The sequence below is a fragment of the Polypterus senegalus genome, chromosome 9 (genome assembly GCF_016835505.1).
Source record: "Polypterus senegalus isolate Bchr_013 chromosome 9, ASM1683550v1, whole genome shotgun sequence".
NCBI lineage: Eukaryota > Metazoa > Chordata > Cladistia > Polypteriformes > Polypteridae > Polypterus > Polypterus senegalus.
In genome coordinates this window covers 139,291,192-139,310,697 of record NC_053162.1, presented here as the reverse complement: position 1 = coordinate 139,310,697, position 19,506 = coordinate 139,291,192, and the positions used below count along the sequence as shown (strand labels likewise).

General features: G+C 35.9%; 1 protein-coding gene across 4 annotated transcripts in view; it reads left to right on the top strand.

The window, feature by feature from the left end:
- The window catches only part of zbtb44 (zinc finger and BTB domain containing 44), a 92,233-nt gene that overhangs the window by 36,538 nt on the left and 36,189 nt on the right, over positions 1-19,506 (top strand). The gene's annotated exons all lie outside the window — the stretch shown is intronic.

Here is a 19,506-nt window from a genome sequence, read left to right as displayed (position 1 = left end):
CATCTCAACAGCTGGACCGCACATTCTTTTTTGTATTTTATTGATATGATCGTTCATTTAAAAAAAAATGCTACATTGGGTTGCCTGAAATTTACAGAAAACACTCTGAAATGCATCTCTCTCTATTTCTCTCTCTATCACTTTCAGTTTCATGATAGGTTAACTTAATACTAATGTACATACCCACTTATTAGTTTAATAGGTGTTTATATTAGAGGAAAGAGGGGAATTACATTGTTTTTTGTACAAATCTCAACCTAAGTGAAGCATACTATATCTATAATCTACTGTATATATGTCCATGTTAGTGTCAAATTAGTACCCAATATCATACTTTAATGAACATCAGGACAATCTATTGATTGAAAGAAAGCTATGTATTTAAATACAATTTTCTTATCTTGAAACTGGAAGGTGGTGACATTTTGCATGTTGACACAAAATGACATACAAAGAACTCCAGTGTACTCTGTACACTATTACTGCTTGGGAGTGTGTCGCTTGCAGGCATAAATTGGAACAGCTGCTATATCACATAATCCTTTAAATAGCTCCCTCATAGGTGACTCTTAAATGTAACAATTGCTTCAAACTGGACACACTCGATAAGTCTTAAGGTTTTGATTCACCTTTGTTCTGGTGCCCCATTGGCCATAATTTGAAAGACAGTGAGAGACGCATCTTTTAACTCTTAAATATGGCTTCACTTAACAATATACATTTCTGGGCCAAATAATTGTGTGTTCTGGAAACTTATCCTATTCTTGCCTTCTTATATGCAGTGATCAGTCACAATCATGGAAATATGTGGCATGAGATTTTTACATTAAAATAATAATTTACATTATTAGAGTTGTAGTTTTATTAATTATTCCAAAAAGTTGTATGTTTTTTGATTTTTGGCATTACTATGCTTTATTTAGCTTCTCCATAGAAGTTTAAAGTTTTTGACCCTTCTGACATCCTCTGTTTTTATATTTTCATAACACTGTGCTGGTACCCTGGGAGACTAACTAAGCCCCACACAACTGCACGACCAGAGCACCGCTATCATGATAGCAGTAATACTTAAAATACTTAACAAAAATGTTTTGGGGTTCCGTGACCAACACTTGTCCTGTTTAACCCACTCACCACATGTCTCATATCAGCACTCAATGAAAAGCTGTACAGAAATGAAAAAGTATATTTATAGACAAGACAACAAACATTTTGACATAACCGCCCAAATAACAAATACATCATATTACATAAAGTCAAAAATTAGCAAATTAGAGTGAGAGATGCATCCTCTATAAGTGACCCGTTTCACAAAAATGCAACAGAGTGGAATGTACTGTAAGTCTAGATGTAAGAAGACATTGACATGCCAGAAGCAAAATGGAATATATGGTCAGCTGATGCCAACAAAAAAATAGCAAAAGGTTTAAACCCCCGTTATTGGGCAAACCCACAGCAACCCAGTATACGTTAAGGAGTGGGAAATTAACAAAAAGCCAATAGTACATGTGGCACCCGCTGTCTATTCCCCACCTGCAGGCCAAGTTAAGGGCCAAAGTAGGGCTTCATGTTGGTCACATGCGCTGTATCCACTTTTACCCCTGAGTTTCGGAGTTAGCTTTGCAGCAAATTTAGTTGATGCCTTAGAGCAGCATTTCTCAACCTTTAAGTGTTTGTAGCTCAAGTTTTCCTAGCAGTTTTAATCGCACCCCCCTAATGTTTTTTTGAAAGGAGCCCACTAATACCAATTTGCTCTTTTTTAATTAATGATATATCATAGATGCAAATTTTATTATACCTACTTTTATTGACATTCTATCTCTATATTTATTTTTCTAGTATCGAAATGTAGTTTAAGTTAATTTGTTTTGGTTTCAATTTTTCATATTTTCAATTCTTGTTTTCTTTTTTCACATCTTTGCGCCCCCCTTTTTGTTACTTCAGTGCCCCTAGGGGCCCTGCCCCACAGATTGAGAACCATTGCCTTAGAGAAAGGGGTAAGCCCACAACCAAACTCGGTCCCCAACTGCATAAAAAACTACTCTTCTATGTGTATTATAGTACCTAGTTTGTTTGGCATGGGACATCCCCATTCCAATTTTTTTTTTTTTTTTTTAAAGTTCTAAAGTCTTAATTGGTCATATAGTGTGGTATCATAACATGTAGCAGTGATAGGTTGTTCTAATGGCCCCAGAATTTGTCCTCCAAGAGGTCACTGCTCAGGAGTGTCATTGGTACCCTCATGCAAGGCTGAGTTAAGGGACAAGCATAGCTCTGGAAGATTTGATCCCAGTCTTGATGGCGGTTCCTAAAATAGGAAGCAAGCATAGTTTTCAGGGTGCAGTTCACTTATTCTGAGAGGTTATCCTGTGGACGATATGCTGTGGTTTTCTTGTGTTGAACACTCCAAGCAGCCATAAAGCTATCCATCTCCAAGCTTGTGAACTGGGGTCTTCTATTGATGATAATAAATCTGGGAACCGTCCCAAAACGAGTAAAAATTTAATTTCTGAGGACAGAACAAATGTGAGATGTTTTGGAGCCAGTCAAAGCAAACAGGTTTACCCATTTTGTTAAATTGTCCACTGCCACCATTAAATAGGTTTTCCTTGTTTTACTGACAGGAAGAGGTCCTATTAGATTGACCCCCTTCAAGTCTGTCCAGGTTCCTTAACTGTAGTGTGCTGAAGTGGTCCTGCTGGAAAACCAGGCAGATTCTTGTACTTTTGACAGATAGTCAACAACTTCACTTGTTGAGTATTTCCATGTCAAATTGTCAAACATATAATACTCATCATCATAGATTTTGATGAAACTTGGCATGCTGATTTGGTCATACGAGTAACCTATGGAACTGAAATTGCACATGTCTTGGATCAATGTTACGGGAAGTTTAAGCTAAAAGAAGGCTGTTTTTAATAAATTGGTTGGGTTGTTCTCTGTGTGTGTGTGTGTGTGTGTGTGTGTGTGTGTGTGTGTGTGTGTGTGTGTGTGTGCCGTCCTGGAATCTGGAGTGACCGACACATGATGCTAGGTTGGAGCGACTCACCGAAGAGAGGCTGTGGGGGCAGGAGAAGCTCGGTGAGGTGCCATGGACTACAGGGACAAGAGCCTGGTAGCAGTAGTTGGAGGCTTGGTGTGGTGCCCTGCTGAGAGCCAGAGAGGGCTACATGGGCCCAAGCCTAGAAGCAGTGTGGAAGGTTGGTTGGCAGAGATAGGTACCACCTTGGCTGCAAGGACCTTAGGGAGTTAAGCCAAGCAGACGTCGGCTTTTAAAGGAGTCCACCCGGACTCATGTTTTTAAGGACAGTTTCCTGCCATGTTTTAACCATGTTTTAATTGATTTTTTGACTGATTTTAACCTCCACATGAACACACTTCTTCTTATGGATAATTTTTTTATTGAACTTATTCTACTGCGCTCTCAAACACTGAGTTGTTTTTAATAAAAGAACTTTTGTACTTTATGCATCTTCCCTTTGCTTCGTATTGTGGCCTCATCAGTCTCCTCATCCAGTTATGTTATCGAGAGGCTCAAAAAATAGAAGTAGGAGCATAGACCCGACCCACATATGACTTTGACTGGTTATATCTCCCTAAATATAAATTGCACAGAAATTCTGCTCATATCATTTTAAAGCTTTTCTCCAGCCCTGTATTTTGTAAAAATACTATACTATCCCTTTAGTCTTTAATGATTATAATTAAAAAAATTTGGACATGAGCACCATTTGGCTTTGTGCCCTAGGAACTAAGTTGCCTGAACCATTCTATAACATTTCAGTAATTATTTACCTCTCTGATGCTGGTCTTTCTTTCTTTATTTTTACATCCAGCCGTTTTAGCTCTAGATCATCCTCAAGAAACTGTGACACACAGACAGACATACACCCATCATTGAGATATTGAGGCTTTCAGTATAAGACCACCCTATAATGTCGAGATCTTTTGAAAGCTGGCGTTAGAAATTTTTGACATATCTAAAGCTTTGTGCCAGTTTTGGATGAGGGAGCAAAGCAAATATTGACTACCAAAAAAACAATATTTTAAAATTGGTCAATTCTTTTTTGACTAAAGTTAGCTGATAATGTCATGAATTTGTCCACAAAATGATTTTTGAGTTGTTGCTGATCTGTCATTAGTTAAAGGTGGCATCACTTGGTTTCATATCATTAATTGGCCTTTTTCATAGCCGCCATATTGACATGAAGCAGTATTGCAAGCACAGGTGTATGTAATGACATTAAAGTTCCAGTTATTCTACACTGAAATTGAACAGAAGCTTCATTAATGACATCAGTGCTTGCCATACTATGTCATATTAAAATGTCTGCTGTAAAAAGGGCTCCTTCTAATGTGTCTAGTAAATGCCAGTGCTCTGCCCTGCATTAATCCGAGGGGAGTGAGGTGTACAAATCAGTCAGGTGTAATCAATCAATAGCAGATGCTGTCAGTTACAAGGTGGAGATAAAAGCATTATCATTTCTTCAGTAGCATACATTTTCACAGTGTCTTTGGCAGAGAATTTGTTTAGACTCAATCGGAAATCTTGTTGTGACCCTTTCAAATGTCATCTCAAGAAGATAACCCATGCTTTAAGAGATGTGCCTGAGCTAGCAATACAGGATCACCCAAGTCTCAATTTAAGGTCAGGTCTGTGCATCTGCAGAAGTGGCTGTGTGAGACTATCCAAACACCCAAGAACAAACAGATCTTTCAGCCAGTCTCTTCCAGTAGTGACTTAGCACACCTCCTGATCCTGAACCTATGACTGGTCCCTCAACATGTGGAGATGAAGGTACATTTGCAAATGTTGAATTAGCACTTCTAAACCAGTCTTTATCATTGATTGGTGAACCTCTAGTAAAAAAGAGTGGGGCAGAGCTCATATGTAGAACTCAAAGCACAGAGGATTGACAGTAGCATGAGGAAGAAGTTAGAAGTTACCACTAGACAACCACTGAGTTCATATAAACGTGATGGAAAGGAAATGATAGACAAAGCTAAAAGGGTCTGATGGAATATACATTAAGAGTGTAGCATTGTTTATGTTCTTACATTCCCACCTTACCATTCAAATATTACAGTTTGTACATAACTTATTCATGATTCCACCAGAGTTGCATTTCTTTCCTCACTCTAGTGGTCTAAAAGCCCATCTAGTTTCAGTTTAGTTTTTATGTTAATTTTTCAGGTTTATGAAGAAAGGCTTGATCTATATTTTCTGAAAACATACAATAAAAAAGTGCATAATCTCAAGTGTGATTTACTTAATTCAGGCCCCTTTTTAGTAGGCCAGTGTCTCTCAAGACGTCAAAAGTGTGAACTGAAGAGAAAATCTAAAACTATTCTGATTTTAATTCTGTTTTTACTGTCTGTCCTGGCTTTAGACTTGGTTTTCATGAACCCTAATAACACAGTACCATTCACTGATCACTAACTGCTATTCAACAGCATTGTAAGAGATTGTGGTTTTGATGGATACTTCAGGTAATGATCTGTCAGCAATGACTCAAAAGCCAATGATCAAATTTTGTGGATATGTTCATGACATTATAGGCTAGCTTTAGTAAAAAAAAAAAAAAATGACCAAATTTAAATATAGAATTCTTCACTATTCAGTTTTTAATATTATAATCATTCATAGCATGGTAGTTTTTCATTTTGGGGATAGCATGGTATTTGCACAAAATATAGAGCTGGAAAAGAGTATTAAAATGATATGAGAATCATTTCTTTGCAACTACAGTTGTGCTTGAAAGTTTGTAAACCCTTTAGAATTTTCTGTATTTCTGCCTAAATATCAAGTTAAATGGAGGGGGCGGCACGGTGGCGCAGTGGTAACGGTGCTGCCTCGCAGTTAGGAGACCCGGGTTCGCGTCCCGGGTCCTCCCTGCGTGGAGTTTGCATGTTGTCCCCGTGTCGGCGTGGATTTCCTAGTGTGTGCTTGGTGTGTGGGTGTGTTTGTGTGTGTCCTGCTGTGGGTTGGCACCCTCCCCAGGATTGGTTCCTGCCTTGTGCCCTGTGTTGGCTGGGATTGGCTCCAGCAGACCCTCGTGACCCTGTGTTCAGATTCAGCGGGTTAGAAAATGGATGGATGGATGGATGAAATGGAGGTCTACAGATAATTCCTTTGACTTCATGCTTGGTTTGTGATCTAACATGAACTGTCAACGGTGGGACCTTATATAGACAGGTGTGTGCCTTTCCAAATCATGTCCAATCAACTGAATTTACCATAGGTGGACTCCAATTAAGCTGCAGAAACATCTCAAGGATGATCAGGGGAAACAGGATGCACCTGAGCTCAATTCTGAGCTTCATGGCAAAGGCTGTGAATACTTATGTACATGTGATTTCTCAGTTTTTTTTTTCTTTTTCTTTTTAATAAATTTGCAAAAACCTCAAGTAAACCTTTTTCACGTTGTCATTATGGGGTGTTGTGTGTAGCATTCTGAGGAAAAAAAATGAATTTAATCCATTTTGTAATAAGGCTGTAACATAACATAATGTGGAAAAAGTGATGTGGTGTGAATACTTTCCGGATGCACTGTATAAAAGAAATCCTGAATAAACAGTACATAATTTTATGAATGATTTATTGAAAGAAGTAAGTTCACCAATTTCTGTATAATCTGTGTTGACAAAGTAATTACCATCTTAAACACTCAATCAACCAATGGACCAAATTTAAATGATAATGGATTAAATTAAACTAGACACACCCAAGTCTGATTGGTTTTGACCATATTGAATTTAAACATTACTTAACTAGAACCTTTCCAGCAATGTGAAGTTGGCTAAAATGTCTCAATAACCAGCACACCCCGCCTTGATCAAATGAAATTCCAGAAGACCCGAGAAAGAAAGTTAATGAAATATTTTATATAAGTTGGCAAAGGGTTACAATTCAATCTCTAAAGCTTTTTAGTTCCAGTGAACCACCTTGAGAGCCATCCTCTCCAAATCACAAAAAAATAGTGGTAACTCTACCCAGGAGTGGCTGATCTGCAAAATTACTTAAAAAGCGCTCAGAATAACCCAGATGATCGTCCTAGGAACTGTAGGCCTCTCTCAGCTCAGCTAATGTCAGTGTTCATGATTCCACAATTAGACACTGTGAAAACCACTGCTGAACAAGAGGGGTATAAAGGCTCATATAACATTTGACCAAAAAATGCTTTGATTATCTCCAGAACTACTGGAGTGATGTATTGTGAATTAATGAGTTCAAAAAAATGGAACTTTTTGAAAGACATTGGTCCCATTACATCTGGCATACCATTACATTTGGCATAAAGGTAGCATGTCTTTCTGCAATAAGAGCATAATGCCAGCAGTCAAACACTGATGTTGTGGGGATGATTTGCATGGCCTGGGTGACATGTATAACTGAAGGAAGCATCAAGTCAGCTGTCTAACCAGAAGTGCTCAAGGAGAGTGTCCAGTCGTCGGTTCCTGATCTGAAGCCCTAACACAGTTGGGTTATGTAGCAGGACAACAATCTAAAGCACAAGAGCAAGTTCACCTCTGAATAGCCGGAAAAACTAGATTTGTGGAGTAGCCTAGTCAAAGTTCTGCCTAGAAACCTATTTAGAAGTTGTGGTTGGACTTTAAATGGGCAGTTCATGGTAGAAAACTGCCCAGTGTAGCTGAATTAAAATGATTCTGTAAAAAGTCCTCCAATGTGATACCAAAGACTGAACACCTGTTACCAGAAGTGTATGATTGCAGCTGTTGCAGGTAAGAGTGGCACCTGGTTTAGAAGGGAGCAGTTACTTTGTCACATGAGTGATTATAGGTGTTAGTAAACATTTTTCTTTTAATAAATCAAGTAATCATTTAAAAACTATTGTGTTTACTCAAGTTGGCTTTTGTATTGTACTAAATGCGTCTAGATATCAAAGACAATTGTTAGGAATAAACAATAAAGTGACAAAGTCAGGAAAGGGGATAAATATTTTCCACAGCACTGGACTGTGTATGATTATAAATGGTGAAACTACTTAAAAAGTATAACAAAAATGTGTAGTTCTGAGGAGCAGTCAAAAGTAAATGGTTCCCTGATAAAATTAGTGCAGATTATAATTTAAGTATAATCATTTTTACATTCATAATATGTACAGGTGAAAATAATTGTTATAAATGTAATAATCTTGTATATAATTTAGGAAGTTCTACCAAATTAAAATATACAACCTTTTATGGCTGTTTCTCAAGTCATTGCTTATGTTGTGTTACTTAATATTATTAGCTTTTTAAAGAATCCTTTGGCAAAATATCTTACATATCTGAAGTCGCCTATTTCTGTGTGCAGCCTTTCTGTACCCAGGCCTCACATTGCTATATGTATGGCTTCTGCAGTTATCTGGCAGACACACAATGCCATTGTGCTTGTTTGCTAATGTTTTTATACAGGGTACTGACTTTCACTTTTCTCCTCATCATTGACTTTATCATATCCTTATTTCCTGTGATTTATATTTTCTCTGTATTAATATTTTTCATATTATTAGAATATTGCAAATCTAATCCTGTATATAAACGTCTACGCATGGAAATGTGTGTGCCTTTCTGTCTAGCCCAGAAGTGCGAGGCTACAGCATGACGCTCAAAGAAAGTGACTCTGTCGCCAAAGTGAAACTCGCTTAGCCGCTAATACATAAGCAAGGCAAGCACATTGGCAAAACAAAATCGCTGAGGAAAGAGAACATTGCATAGCCACTAATGCACAACCGATGCACTTGATTGATTGAAGTGCCAGAATCCATGTTTTTTAGGAGCCCGGGCTTTTTACAGCACAGGCTTACACAGCTAGTTATATGTAATCCCTTCAACCCTGAAGTGGGATTGAAAGTGTAATGCAATCAGGTCTTCAAATAAAACTCAAATGTGAGTCTGAGTAAATAAAAGCACACAGTTTAAATAAGTATCAATAAAAAATGTGTACAGTACCAAGTCTCCATGTGTAAATGTAATTGTCCCATTTTGACCTAACAACTGGTTATACCTCCTTTGGGAAAAATTATTTGCCTAACACAGTGCTGGTAAAAGAATTTGCTGCTGAAGTCCTGCTACTATATCTCAATGGAATTAATGTCTGGAGTTTACCTAAACTATTACAGAATTCAAAAATATAATTTTTATGTAAGTTATTTTGATGTTGTTGTGCTTGTTCATTTTGCATCTTGCTACATAATTATGTTACAATTGAAGATTGCATGTTTCACTACTTTGTATACCTCAGAAAAAAAAAACACCAAACTGTAGTGTACCTTTTTATTTTATACACTTCTACAATCCATTGAAACAACTAGTTAAATTCATATTTAAAAACAAGCAACGAAGCATATTAACAGACAGATGTAGCTTTGGGTGACTTGATGCTGAAGTTGTCGGTGCTATTACCTGATATCTCAAGAGTTCAAAGGTTGAACCCTGTCACATGAACAATCTTTGTTCAGGTTTCAGGTTACATTTCTGTGGTATTTTCTTTGCATATTCTGGTTTCCTCCCACATACCAAAGATGCTCATATTGGTATACTTGGCAAGTCTTAAATAGACCTTTATGAATACATGTGAGTGCCCCAGACACTGTTGCTCTTGGTTGGTGTTTGGATTGTGTGTAATGCTCCCAGGATACACTGTAGCTGCTATGAGCTCAACTGTACCTTTTAGTGACTTTTTGGTTATAGCATGGATTCCACAAGGCATTAAAAGTATCCCTTAGGGGTTTTTGTCCTTGCTGACCTGATAGCATTATTCAAGTTCAGTTCCTCATCCCTCTGGTGCTTTTCTTGATTGAGATCTAAAAATTATGCAGGTGACTGAAGACAGCTGATGCCACCACCTTGAGATAATGCATTCTCTGTAATATGGTACATTATCCTTCTAGAAGTATCAATTTAAAAAAGAGTAGAATTTGGCCATAAACAGGTGCACATAGTTAGCAACAATGGTTAGGTACACAGTGGTATTGAAATAATGCAATGTTCGTATTAAGAGGGCTAAATCTACTGGTTGTACTACTACTAATACTACTAAAGTGAATCAAAAACATTACCCACACAGCATTAGACCAGATTAGATCAGGGATTCCCATTTCCAGTCCTATTAGGACCCCAGTGGCTGCAGGTTTTCATTCTAACCCTTTTCTTAATTAGTGACATGTTTTGCTCCCAATTAACTTCTTTTAAATTAATTTTATTTGACTTACTCATGAAGACTCAGATCTCTTAATTGATTCTTTTTCCTTAATTAGCAGCCAAGAAATAATGAGATACAAAATGTACCAAAACATCAGCACACCATGTCGATCATACAATATCTGAAAATAACGAAGGGTAAAGTTCTTAGGAATGCTGATCTGCTCAGGTCCCCAAAATATTTTAACACTGCTCTTAGAAAAGAGAAAACAATTTTGGAAATTATGCTATCGCACAATTGGAGCAGCAACAAGCCATGGAATTAAAGAACGGGTTTAATTAACAACTGTTTGGAGTAAAATTAGTTGATGTTTCAGGACCTGAGTTAGTTGATCTTCACTTCACATTTCATTTCTGTTTGGGTGACATTTTAAGGAAGGAAATGAAGCAATTCAGAGGAATGATGAAGAAATTCAGGGGATAAAATCTTAAAACTCAAGTCAATTAAAATTACTTCAGAATAAGTTAATTAGCAGCAAAAACAGTTCACTAATTAAGAAAAGGGTTAGAATGAAAGCCTGCAGCCAATGGGGCCCTCAAGGACCGGAGTTGGAGACCCTTGGATTAGATTATACTATGAAATTAAAATTAGATCGAACAAACTTTACTTTTCCCCAGAGGGAAACTTGCCTTTTTACAGAAGCATATACACTGGCCTCCATAGTGTTTGGGACAAAGAAACATTTTTCTTTGATTTATACCTCTGCTCCATAGTTGAAAATTACAGATCAAATAGTTAAGATGTGAATATAGTGTACATTGCAGACTTTAATGTAAGGGTATTCCCATACATTTCTGTCACACCATTTCAGAACACCATAGTGTTTGGTACATAGCAATATTAGGTATATTAAAGCAGTCATATGTAGTACGTTTTTGCATATCCCTTGCAGGCAGTGGCTGCTTGAAGTCTGTGATTCATAGACATAAACAGGTGCTACATTTTTCTCTGGTGATGCTCTACCAAGCATCTAATGCAGTCATCTTTAGCTCTTGCTTGTTTTAGGGGCTTGCCTCTTTTAAGTTTTTTCTTCTGCATATGAAAGGCATGCTCAATTTGAACTAGATCGGGTGATTGGCTTGGCCATTCAAAAATTTTCCCTTTAGCTTTGAAAACCTCATGTGTTACCTTAGCAATATGCTTGTGATCATTATCTTGTTATAGAATATGAAGCCCCATTCAATGAGCCTGGATGCTTTTACTGCAGCTTGAGCAGGTACTATGTTTCTGTGTAACCCACAATCCATTGTGCAAGGTATATGAAACAAAGTACTGAACACAACTACTTTAGTATATGTACTACTACTATTGCTGTTTGAGTATATGTTGCCTTTCTGCTAACTTGAATGAACTTGGTCTTTTTCCTGTGGCCCTTTCATTAGCAAAGTGTTTTCATCTGGAAAACTGCTGGTTACTGGATATAGTGTAGTATGTGAAAATCTCAGAAGGACAGCTGTTTTTGAGATGTTGGAACCACTACATCATATATCATTTAGATCGTAGATCTTTTCCAGTGTAATGTTTGTCTAAAACTAAATCTTTTGACCATGTCTGCAAGCTAAATATAGTATATAATCAGTTGTAAACACATTGTTGGCTGTTTGGAGGAATATACTGTCTGTGCTAACGAGCAGGTGTACCAAATAAAGTTCGGTACTAAGTGTCTGTTTCTTTTTTAGCTTTAGTTTTTTTGTGTTTTTCTTAGTAATCGAGAATCTTAAGTCAAGTGCCATATAGAACCAAAACAAATTTAATTTGACTTGCTTTTTTGTCTTAAGTGAAAAGAGCAGTCTCCCCATTCAAGATACTAGAGTGGATATCTTGAAGCAGGCACTGTTACTATGTAAAAGGAACCTTGTTATATATACTGTACATGTGGAAATATATTGGCAAGAATGCTGGTATGATGATTAATATTTTTTAATGCACAGTTTAAGTCCTTATTGTTTTATGTACTTTAGAAGTGTGTTTCAGGTTAAGACACAAGCTATTTTGTATAGTGCTCTGTTTTGAATTCCTCTTGAACCAATTAAAAATAAAAGTTGTGGATGATTTGGATACAGATCAGCTTGTGTATTTAGATATCTGAAAATAATTAGATAGTTATTGATCACCTATTTGGTTAATTGAATTTTTCAAAAATTGGTTCAAATAATGATAAAATGAAAAGGTTTTGATAGAATACATTAACATATTCCATCCATCCATTACCCAACCCGCTATATCCGAACTACAGGGTCACGGGGGTCTGCTGGAACCAATCCCAGCCAACACAGGGCGCAAGGCAGGAAAGAAACCCCGGGCAGGGCGCTAGCCCACCACAGACGTTAACATATTCTTAAATGTAAAGACGCAATAGAAAAATTCGGACGCGAGCATCAGTAGGCTATATGCCCTAGGAACCAAGTTACCCAAACTATTCTATAACATTTGAGTAATTATTTACTGCTCTGATTCTGATCTTTCTCATAATAAAATAGGTCATTACGATAGCGATTGATGAGAAAAAAATCATAATTAATTGCAGAATTACAGTATTTGAAGGTTACTCTAGAGCAGGGGTGCCCAACTCCAATCCTGGAGGGCCGCAGTGGCTGCAGGTTTTCATTCTAACCCTTTTCTTAATTAGTGTCCTGTTTTTTCTGCTAATTAACTTCTTTTGAATTCATTTTATTTGACTTGCTCTTGAAGACTGAGACCCTTCAATTGTTTCTTTTTCCCTAATTAGCAGCCAAGCAATAATGAGATATAAAATGAACCAAAACAACTGGTGTCCAAAGTACAATATATGAAAATAAAGAATTGTGAAGGGCTCAGGAATGCTAATCTGCTCTTAGAAAAGAGAAGATCCACAATTTCGGAAATGTATGCTATTGCACAATGAGAACAGCAACAAGCCATGGAATTAAAGAACGGGTTTAATTAACAAGACTCAGTGCCTCATTAAACAACCGGTTGGAGTGAAATTGGTTGGAGTTTGAGGCACTGACTTAGTTGGTCTTTTGTTGGCTCCCTCACTTCACATTTCATTTCTGTTTGGATACCATTTAAGGAAAGAAATGAAGCAATTCAGAGGAACGATGAAGAAATTCAGGGAAACATTTCTTAAAAACCAAGTCAATTAAAATTAATTCAAAATAAGTTAATTAGCAGAAATAACAGATCACTAAATTAAGAAAAGGGTTAGAATGAAAACCTGTAGCCACTACGGCCCTCCAGGACTGGAGTTGGGCACCCCTGCTCTAGAGTATCTCTTTCTCTTGCACGATTTGGCTCAAAAACGAATTAATACATCGTAATCTCATAACAAGCTTAAGTTTTGAGATTGGTATTTTTCTGTCCTCAAGAACCTGTGACATACAGACATACATCCATCATCGATGATATCAATGTTTTGGTATCGGGGAACTCTAAAATTTCGACATCTGTCGAAAACCAAAGATCGAAATTTTTGACTAGTTTAAAGCTTTCGCTGCTCCCCATAGTCGATAGGTTATGGTGAGGGAGGGTACAAAACAAAAAAAGGGAACAGAAATTAGGTAGTTTTGAATGAAGTTGCCTGAGCTGGGCAATATGTACACTTTTTCCTTTAGTTAGTTTACTACTTAAATTTCTGAACTTTTGATTGTTTTTTCTTAATCAGTTACCTCTAATTTACAGGGTATCTAACAGTGGAATACTTGCTGAGCATTTTATAGAATTTTTTATTTTTTCCAAACATAAAATACTTATATCTAACAACTTCTCATTAGGCAAAATGAGAACAGGAACAAGTCACATAATTAAAATATTCTGTAGATAGCAAATTTTTTTTTTTTTGTTTCAGAAAACACTATGCTTATGGTATACTTTTCTATGAAGACTGGATAGGCATGCTTGCTGAGATTTACAAAGACTAAACAGTAAAAGTAAACAGTAAAACATTTTAATATGTATAATTTCCATCAAATAATTTTCAAAAATTTCCTGCATGCAATGTTGCTGCTATAAGTAGCTGAATTTAACACCACTGGCCTAATTACTTTAACTAGGAAATTTTAATAATTCACAATGATCTTTATAATGTTAAATCTGTTTTAGTTAACCACTAGTGCAGTTTTGTAGCCGTATAATATGTAATCTACTCTTTACAATCGAAGAAAATAAAAACTAGTTACACCATTTTTGTACTGTGTTAATACCATGTTAACAACCATTTTACTGAATACCAGAATTCCAATACTCAAGACAAAAACAAGTGCCATAATTTTTCCTGGGACTTTCTTCCATGTTAAAATCATACAATTGTTTAGGACCAAAATGCCAATAAAAATAGATATGCGTCAACATTAGGTGAGCTGTCCTCTGTAGCGTTCTGTATCCATATAACATGTTTTTTTTTTCCAAGAAAAGTGGTAATTGTCACTGACAGGGATATTTCATTATAATGCACTGCTAACTCACAGGTGTAGCTTTGAAGCTGAAATGAAAAGTTTCCTATTTCCAAAGTAGTTTAATCCCTTTGTTCTGCACAAATTTCTCCATTTATAATATCCTGTAATGTCTTTTCTAAGCCTACGCTGATAAAACATGGTATTCCAGTGTTCAATCTGAGAAGTTAGTGCTAGCTTTTTGATGTATTTCCCACATTTATTTCTTTTTTCATAAATTGCATATTTTGTTTGCTTGAATCTTAAAAGACATTACTGTTTTAAGTAAAATGATCGATTAAACAAATACCTATTTTTCATTTAAAGGTTCAGGGAAGAATATCACTTCATAGTATTATTTGTAACAGCTTTTCAGTAATCTTTATTTCAAAAAGATAGTTTTATACATTATGTAAACATCTATCTGTCTATTTTTTGACTGTTTAGTCCAGTTTAGGATAATGGGCTGCACTGAAAATATAGACATATAATCAATCTTAGACAAGATTCCAGACTAATTCTGGCCACATTCATGCACTCGCCTCCACTCAGTTGCACCATGCTAAGCATCAATACCAGTTAACTTAACTAAGGTGATGTGTTTGGCATGTGAGTGAAAGACCAAATACCAAGACAGACATGAGGAGAACATACAAACTCAATGTTGACAATGACTTTTACAGTTATTTATGACTTTGTCACATCTGTCTGTTTATGATTACCAAAACATGTCAAGTTTCTATTGTTAGTCTTATCTGTCTTTAAGATAGTCTTAAAACTACAAACTGAATCAGGAATCTGCACGCTTGCGGTTCTTATAATTTAACCAAGAGTTGAAAATAATAATACTATGGATCCAATTATTACTTTTAACACAGTTAACATTTTTAGTTGCTTCTGTCCCACATGAGAACTGGGATTGCAGGGAAAAGTTAGAAGAAATGTATTTAGCAGAAATGGCATTTTACCTATAAGCTATGTGATACGTTTGACAAAATAATATAGTTGTTAAATATGGAATGTTTTTTCATAAAATCAATTTAATACTAGATTATATTATGACAAATTTATAAAATATTTCTGATAAATCTTTATTTGGCTAGAAAATTTAGCTTTTCCATTTCATTTCTAACCTTGAATTATATCAGTGTTAACTGGTAATGTTGTTTATTTTGGTGGTATTTCTGTTGTAGTACACTCTGTTAATTATAACACTTTTCAATAATTTTTGTTCCACTAACTGCTTGTACTCACATATCCTATTCTAATAATGGCAGAAAATCAAGCAAGGTTTGTACTGCACAAGTGTTGAGCATAGTCCAATAAACTTTCTTTTTCCCAAAATGTCGTCCTTTTATTAAACTTTATTAGAAATCCATTTCTGAAAACTAAAATAAATCAGTTTAGGTTAAATACACAACAGAAGCAAAGTCAAATTACATAATCTCCATGATTTTATTGTAGGGCTAGACTCAAAAATGTATAAACTGTTGACGTTTGTTATTAAAAGAAAAAACTGCACTGCACACACAAGCTGCAATACAACCAAAAATTTTGCAATCAAGAATTTGAAACTGTTTCTTATGCAATGAGCAGTCCCAAGTCTATAAGTTGTTTACTTGTAATGGAAGTTTTATGTAATTTAATCAAGTCACTGCTGAGTAAGACCAATAGAGAGTTATTAAATTACTGTTTGTAAGATAGAAATATGTTGTATTTTACAGTTAGCAATCTTTTCAAGTTAAGGTCATCCTTGACATTATTGAGTACTGGTGGTTGATGATCAAGTCCAACCAAAGCAGTGATGGAAAAACTTGAAACGCAGAGGGGGTTAAAAATAATGAAGCAGGCAGCAACATGTGACACACTTGTACAGTGCATGAGTTTTTAAGCATGCTTTACTCATTTGATTTTTAAGCCAATTACTGCATTAAAATTTACGATTTATGTACAGTTGATAAAATTCATGCAGTTTTACTGATTATTTCATATATATATATGTACTGTATGTGTATATATATATATATATATATATATATATATATATATGTATATATATGTATATATATGTATATATATAATGACACAGATTGTTTTTTATTTTTTAATAAAGAATTTTTCCCCTCCCTAAAACAATTTGTTAGTATACTAGTGTTTCCTTAGAAAAAACTAAAGTAATAAAATATCTGGAAAGATACTGTAATGTTTACCACTGCAAATGTAAACCTTTTTGTTCCAAATTTGTTCACATTCAGTCAAGGAAAAGAAAAACTGAAGTATTTATGCAGGTTTAACCATTTCTAACCTGAGCTTGTTTCTCATACTAAGTACTGTGTTTGTTACAGATCATACTGTATAGGGACACAATTTTCATGAAAAACTAGAGAATCCTCTTATTCTAACAATATGGCACATCAGTCTATGTGCTGTGTCACTGGAGAAATCTATGTTACAAATTGTACACCTATCCCCCTGGCAATAGATTTTTTTGAAACTTTGATACAGTATTGGTACTTATTTTCTGTAGGAACATTTCTGTTCATATCATGTGCACTTTCCTGCTTGCTTGATTTTTTGACATCAAGTTTGGTCAAATAGACTGCTGGACACAATCATATAAAACACTCTATTAAATGGCAAAGTATCACTACTGTCAAAAATACCTAGGTAACCCAGGAAGATTTTGGGGTGCACTCTACTTCATAAAGAGACAATTGGAGTGCACCTTGAAACTCTGTTTCACAATATATTCACAATCCTTATAGGATTATTCACTTCACTATTTTCCAACTTTGGAATTCAGCATATGAATCTTTTATTTGAATATGTTTAATTTTTGAAGCACAGAAATTCTTTGATAACCCTACTTCAGTTTTATAATCCATTTATCCTTGGAAAATGTTTGCCAGCCACCTAACCTTCATTTCACTACAGTTTTGCAAAACAGTAAACATTGAATTAGTAAAGTACATTTGATTTATTGTTATTCCAAACATTAATAGTAAAGGCATCTTAGAATTTACTGATTTTCCAGAGTTCATAAAAGATTTTCCAGTGAATATGGTTTAGCAAAAGCATTTGTACAGTACCAGTAATTTTGTTTATTAGCATAGTCACCACTGAAATCTTTAATATAGTAGTGTAGACAATATCTTGCCCTTTTTCTTTGTATAATACCTTTAAAGTTTAATTTCCATACATTATCTAACCTGCTAATTTTTTAAGCTTGTCAATCCTAGGTTGCTATTAATACTTAGTTTACTAATTTTTTCTATGAGTATTGCGCAAAAATCAAATAGATGTGTTAAGCTGTTTTAAAGGGTTATTATTTACTTGAAAACATACAGTTATGTCCATAAATATTTGGACAGAGACAACTTTTTTCTAATTTTAGTTCTGTACATTACCACAATGAATTTTAAATGAAACAACTCAGATGCAGATGAAGTGCAGACTTTCAGCTTTAATTCAGTGGGGTGAACAAAATGATTGCATACAAATTTGAGGCAACTAAAGTATTTTTTAACACAATCCCTTCATTTCAGTGGCTCAAAAGTAATTGGACAAATTTAACTGGAAATAAAATGTTCATTTTTATTACTTGGTTGAAAACCCTTTGCTTGCAATGACAGCCTGAAGTCTTGAACTCATGGACATCACCAGATGCTGGGTTTCCTGCTTTTTAATGCTCTGCCAGGCCTTTACTGCAGCGGCTTTCAGTTGCTGTTTGTTTGTGGGCCTTTCTGTCCGAGGTTTAGTCTTCAACAAGTGCAATGCGTGCTCAGTTGGGTTAAGATCAGGTGACTGACTCGGCCATTCAAGAATTTTCCACGTGTTTGCTTTAATAAACTCCTGGGTTGCATGTTTTGAATCATTGTCCATCTGTATCATGAAACGCCGTCCAATCAATTTGACTGCATTTAGCTGGATTTGAGCATACAGTATGTGTCTGAACACCTCAGAATTCATTTGGCTGCTTCTGTCCTGTGTCACATCATCAATAAACACTAATGTCCCAGTGCCACTGGCAGCCATGCATGCCCAAGCCATCACACTGCCCCCACTGTGTTTTACAGATGATGTGGTATGCTTTGGATAATGAGCTGTTCCACGACTTCTGCATACTTTTTTCATGACATCATTCTGGTAGTGGTTGATCTTGGTTTCATCTGTCCAAGAAATGTTTTTCCAGAACTGTGCTGGCTTTTTTAGATGTTCTTTAGCAAAGTCCAATCTAGCCTTTCTATTCTTGAGGCTTATGAGTGGCTTGCACCTTGCAGTGCACCCTGTGTATTTACTTTCATGCAGTCTTCTCTTTATGGTAGACTTGGATATCGATATGCCTACCCCCTGGAGAGTGTTGTTCACTTGGTTGGCTGTTCTGAAGGGGTTTCTCTTCACCATGGAAGTGATTCTGCAGTCATCCACCACTCTTGTCTTCTGTGGACTTCCAGGTCTTTTTGCGTTGCTGAGTTCACCAGTGCTTGCTTTCTTTCTCAGGTTGTACCAAACTGTAGATTTTGCCACTCATAATATTGTAGCAATTTCTTGGATGGGTTTTTTTTTTGTTTTCGCAGCTTAAGGATGGCTTCTTTCACCTGCATGGAGAGCTCCTTTGACCGCATGTTGTCTGTTCACAGCAAAATCTTCCACATGCAAGCACCACACCTCAAATCAACAACGGACTTGCCCACACCTGCCCATGAAATAGCCTTTGAGTCAATTGTCCAATTACTTTTGAGCCCCTGAAATGAAGGGATTGTGTTAAAAAAATGCTTTAGTTGCCTCACATTTTTATGCAATCTTTTTGTTCAACCCACTGAATTAAAGCTGAAAGTCTGCACTTCAACTTCATCTGAGTTGTTTCATTTAAAATTCATTGTGGTAATG